The 6,013-nt window shown below is 37.4% G+C and overlaps 1 long non-coding RNA gene across 1 annotated transcript; it reads right to left on the bottom strand.

Annotated features, from left to right (window-relative positions):
* Positions 1-881: 881 nt before the first annotated feature.
* LOC308657151 lies at positions 882-5,715 on the bottom strand. The gene is made up of 3 exons (XR_014023858.1): positions 5,505-5,715; positions 2,541-2,702; positions 882-1,637 (listed from the first exon to the last, which is right to left on the bottom strand). It is a non-coding gene; the product is annotated as an uncharacterized lncRNA (long non-coding RNA).
* Positions 5,716-6,013: the final 298 nt, after the last annotated feature.

Genomic DNA, 6,013 nt, shown 5'->3' with positions numbered 1-6,013 from the left:
AACTTACTCTAAGCCAATTGAAATATTTCTTAACTGGAAGGTTTCTGAATCATTCACATAGATGAGGACAAAAGACAGACAAGAAGAGCCCTGCATATTCTAAACACCTCCAGTGCTAATCAAAATAGCACCAGGAAGTCAAAAAAAGTTCTCTCTTTGTCCCTCTCTCTCTCTTTCTCTCTCTCTCTCTCTCTCTCACTGTGTGTGTGTGTGTGTGTGTGTGTGTGTGTGTTTTATTGGAGATTTAACCCAGTTAATCTCTGTTAATCTCTACCACTTACTAGCTTTTGTTGACTTGAAAACAAATGATAACCCAAGAGTTTCTAGGAAAAGAGTAAAACTTTTTCCAGGTGAATCAGTGGCTAACTTGACTGGCAACCTCTTAAGAAACAGATTCAGGGGCTGGGGATGTGGCTCAAGCGGTAGCGCGCTCGCCTGGCATGCGTGCGGCCCGGGTTCGATCCTCAGCACCACATACCAACAAAGATGTTGTGTCCGCCGAGAACTAAAAAATAAATATTAAAAATTCTCTCTCTCTCTCTCTCTCTCCCCTCTCTCTCACTCTCTCTTAAAAAAAAAAAAAGAAATAACATTTAAAAAAAAAAAAAAAAGAAAAAAGAAACAGATTCAGAAGCCAATAATGGAGCCAGTCAAGGCTTGAAACCTTGTCCAATATATCAATGAGTAATGTGCCTACATTTCACTTAACTTCTGAAACGTCAAGGCTCTGCAATCAAGATTTGAGAGTCACCCGTGGCTTCTGGAAGGTCTCTGCTATCACAGGCCTTCGGCTTCAACCATCTGTTAACCAGGATAAGTAGGCATCCTCCAGTCTGTCCTCCCACAAAAGCCAAACCAGAAATGCTTATGATATTTTCTCAAGTGAGGATAATTTTATTGATAGCAAAAAAACATACAAAACTCCAGAAGGTACAACCTCTGGCATAGCACTTTAACAAAGAGAGCACTTGGATGACAACGTAGGTCCCCCAAGGATCATCCAATGAAGCATCTGGATGGGAGAAATCTCATTGCTCCCGGAAACTAAAAGTAGCCTGTGGAGGAAGCAGAGTCCACTGCCTACCCGCCAGCAAGACTCTGGAGGTTGAGAGGTGGCTGTGCATCAGAGGAAGAAGGCTTCTGGTCTTGGGTGTCTGCAACATAGGATTTCTCAAGTTCCAGTCATCTTCCCAGGTCAGGCAGAAGGATTAAGCTGTGGCGTGGACCTCTGCTGGTGTCCCCCTCTCCTGGAGCACCTGTGGTTCCTTCTTGGTCGCAGACATGAGTTCCCAGCCAGGCTGCTCTGCCTTCCTCCTTAGGGTGCTGTGCACTCTGGGCTGGTACTGCCATTGGGCCCAACTCAGAAGACCACAGGGACAAGGAGTTTCCTGTCCAAGTCCCAGCAGCCCCAAGAGAAGCAGCCCAGCTTTGGAAACAAATGAAGAGGGCAGGACCCAGAATCCCAGAGACTCGGGTTTGGCAGTGTTTGGGACCCTGGTGTCTGGTCTGCAGAATCCCAGGCCTCCCACACACAGCAAGGAAAGTGCTGTTCCATCACGTCCTTCTCACCCCAAGTGATGCCAGGTATCTGGTATTCAGAAGACCCAGACTCTTCTTGTTGATTAGGTGGTCCTAAACTGTCAGAGGCAAAGTGGTTGTAACTGGAAAATTAGGAACTAAACACACAGAAGACCCACCAGGATGATGTCATTCTCAATTTTGGTCCATTTACAGAGGGAATTGTCTGAAGTCAAAAGACACTGATGATTGAATTAGAGGTGGAGAATTCAAAGCATCACTAGATATAGGAGAATACAGCTGTCTCGGGGTAGTAGATACTTACCAAAGTAAAAGGGCATGACATCTACAACTTATTCTCAATAATCAGCCAAAAATAAATTAAAATACTTGTTTGTGGTGATTGTAGTATATACAAACCCACTGTGCTGCCAATCATTTAAAATATGGCCTATACATATAATATTTAATGATGAATAAACAATTGTTACTAGTTTACTTATTTATTAGTCTATACTTTTATCATTATTTTAGAGAGTACTTCTTCTACTTACATATATTTTAAAAGTGTACTGTAAAACATTGTGTCATGTCATGCCAGCAGTAGCCCCATACATCTTGTGTTTACTTTGTCTCTTGATTGCATCAAGAAGCATGAGTAGAATAATTTGCTTCTACCATCCAGGTCTGTGTAAGTATACTATAATGTTTTCACAACCAGCAAATTGCCTAATGAAGCTATGCATTGTGGTATACACATGTAATCCCAGCACTTATGAGGCTGAGGCAAGAGGATCACAAGTTCAAGGCTAGCCTCATCAATTTAGTACAATTCTCAGTAACATAATGAGACCAGGTCTAAAACAAAACATGAGAAGCTCAGTGAAAGAGTGCCCCAAATTCAATCCCCAGTACCAATAATAGTAATAACAACAACAACTAATAACACACATCTCAGAACATATATTTCTGTTAAATGATGTACTTATGTACCCCCAAAACACGGAATTGTCATAGCTTACCTGAAGACTAGTGTTAGAAAGCACGGCCTCAGTGGTTGGAAGGGAAAGAGAATTATCTGAACTCAATGACAGTTGAAATCCACTGAGATGTAAGGCACAGCTAACCTGTGCTGTAATGCACCAGAAAGAAGTCTCTCTCTTGAGAACAAGCAATTGGTCCCTCTGCAGATGACAAACATCAATCACCAATGAGGTACAGTGCAACAGTATAAGTACAGGAACAAGAGGCTTGAGGATTATCATATTTGGGTATAAATGTTGACAGAATCTCCCTTTGGATTATGCAAGGGAGTTTTGTGAGGATTTTGATGGATAATAACTTAACACATTCATATTAGATATGTGCTAAATCTGACACTGACAGCTCAGCAGATTTTAAAATATAGGTTTCATATCTATTTTGCATACATATACTTTGTAAGTATACTGTCTGCAAACTCAAGTTTGAATGAGCTTATCTTGGCATATCTCAAGACATCTTTAGATCTGATTCTCATTTATATTTTAGCTTTTATTGTGGAAATTTTCAAGTGAATACATAAATAGAGAAGCCACCACCCAGGTTTTTATAGTTACTAACATTTGACAGTCTTCCTTCATCACTTCTTCCAAAGTATTCAGGTAGAGTATTGAAATAAATCAGAGCTATCATGTCATTTCACCTGTCCATGTGATTACACCTATCTATAAAGATAAGGTTTTTTTCACATCATTATCATGAAAAAAAACTTATAATTTTTTATAATCTGTTAATTAATGTATGTGAATTTTCTCCAATTATCTCCAAAAGTCCTTTTACATTTGATTTCTTTTATGTCAGGAGTCAAAGAAGTTCCATACATCACAAATGATTTAGATGTCTTTTGGTTTCTAATAATTTCCCACCTACACTATGTTATTGCCTTTTATTATTTATATATTTTTCACTTCCTAAATTAGGTTCATTCCTTGCTAGATATTGTTCTATTTTAGTTTACGACTCAAATTTTTACATCTAGAGATCTGATTTGACTTAGATTGAATTTGATTTTTAGGCAGGAATGCTACATAGGTAATGGTGTGTTCTCATCACTAAGAAGCACATAGCATGATTCTCTCATTGTCATCAAGATTAAGAATGCAGGTGGAGTTAGGTGATCCTTTTTCATGTATGAATCATTTCCATATCCATAATCTAACCTGAGACAGTGTTTAGGATAATTGTCCTTGGTATTCTATTTCAAGTTCAAAATTTATCTTTTATTAATGGCATCTCTTTCACACTTGCTATTTTCTTTCAGTGCATTACAAATACTCTGAGAGTTTCCAATACTCCAAGTACAACAAAGAGCATCAGGCTTTTATTTTACTTTACTTGCCCCACACTTGGAATCTACCACATCTCCAAACAATCTTTATTTATTTTATTGAAAAAATGGCATTTAGATAGGGCTGGGGTTGTGACTCAGTGGTAGAGTGCTCCTTAACATGCACGAGGCATTGGGTTTGATTCTCAGCACCACATAAATGTAAAATAAAGATATTGTGTCCACCTAAAACTTCAGAATAAATATTTAAAAAAGAAAGAAAGAATGGCATGTAGAGACCACCATTTTGGCTTTGGTATATTCATTACTATTTGGTTGGTTATTGCATCCACTCCTTTTCAGTGGACAAAGATACATACACATATGTGACACAAATTTATATATATATATATTAGAAAAATAAAACTAAATTGTGAGTTTATGATGGCATTCAATTTTAAGGATTACAGACAGAGGATCTCAGAGGTTGGACAATATACAGACTATTATAGGAGCTTCAGTGTAAGAAACATGCTTCATTATAAGCTTCAGTATAACAATAAAGAACTAAAACTCAGTGACAGGGAAATGATGCCTAGATTAATACATTATTATTATTATTATTTTTGGTACCAGAGATTGAACCCGGGGGTACTTAACTACTGAGTCACATCCCCAACCCTTTTTTGTATTTTTATTTATAGAAAGGTTCTCACTGAATTGCTTAGTGCCTCACTAAATTGCTGAGGCTGGCTTTGAACTAGTGATCCTCCTGCCTTAACCTCTCTAGCTGCTGGGATTACAGGCGTGCACCATCACATCCGGCTACAATTTTATATGTCCTGGAAATATTGACAACTATCAAAAATGGTTGGGAAAAGATATTGTACATAGAAATAAGAAAATGACATTGCAGAACTTGTGAGGAAAGTTGAGAGGTGATGAACAGAGAGAGACAAAATAATCACAAAGTATTAAATTCACAAGTAATGAACACGTATACTCAAAGAATATATAACCTTTAAAATGAATAGATAAGGCAGGAAACACAAAGGAAAATGTGAGAAAAAAGATATGAATAGCTAATTTATAAAGATTAGTATAGAACAGCTAAGTAAGAGGGGCTCAACATATTAATTAGGCAAATGTGAATTCAACCTATGCAGCTATAAAAAGGACAAAAATTTAAATGCAGATAACTTCAAGTTAATGATGATTTGGGATAGGCAGACTTCTCAAGAGGATTGATATTTCTGTTAATTCTGAAAAGCAATATGTCAGTATTTGTGGAAGTTAGATAAGCTTTTCCCTTTCATCCCTCTTAATCTCAGTCACGTATTTATATCAGAAAATATTCCACTCATATCTCTAAGGAAACATACATGAACCACAGAATTGTGTATAATATAGGGAAGTTGTTGACAACTATGATTATAAGTAAAATGTGTATATTAATACTAGAAATATCCTTCAGGAGTAAGATGAAACAAACTAGTTGTATATACTGTTCAATTGATTAACCCTAAAAATCATAATAGAGGCATTTACCAGAATAGTACCTACATACACTAAAAACATATTTGCCTAAGAAAATGAACAAATTATGTACAGAAGTCTCCATAATTACATGAAAATCTATTTGCTGACTGAAAAGCTACTCCAATTTCTGGCAACTTACAACAGCAAATATTTGTTATCTCACACAGTCTCTGGGAATCAGGAATCTGAGGGCTGCTTAGCTGGATGGTCCTGATCAGAGTCTCTCATGAGATTACAGACAACAGAAGCTTTGCTAGAGGCTGGGATCACCTTCCAAGTTCAATCACGTCATTGTTCACAATAGATCTGGGTTCCTTTCCACAGGGTCCTCTCCATAGTGCAGTTCATGAAATGGCAACTGATATCCCCAGAGGAATTGATTCAAGGAGAGAGCATGTCAGAGTGTTCAAAATAGAATCTGCACTCTCCTTTATAACTGACTCTCAGAAGAGATAAATCATCAGTTCTATGTACTATAAGTCAGATAGACCAACTCCAGAGTAATAGGGGAGTAGTATAAGGAATGACTACCAGGAACAAGGGCTACTTGGGCATTGGATGCCCTCTTCTTTCAAACTTTAGTCAAGAATAATTTAACTGCCTTATAGAGATAGTAATCTTTTAAAAATACTATAAAAAGACAATAAA

This window comes from Spermophilus citellus, assembly GCF_964194105.1.
Source record: "Spermophilus citellus genome assembly, chromosome: 1".
In the NCBI taxonomy this organism is placed as follows: domain Eukaryota; kingdom Metazoa; phylum Chordata; class Mammalia; order Rodentia; family Sciuridae; genus Spermophilus; species Spermophilus citellus.
The sequence above is the reverse complement of the archived record's forward strand: the minus strand, read 5'-3'. Positions and strand labels throughout refer to the sequence as shown.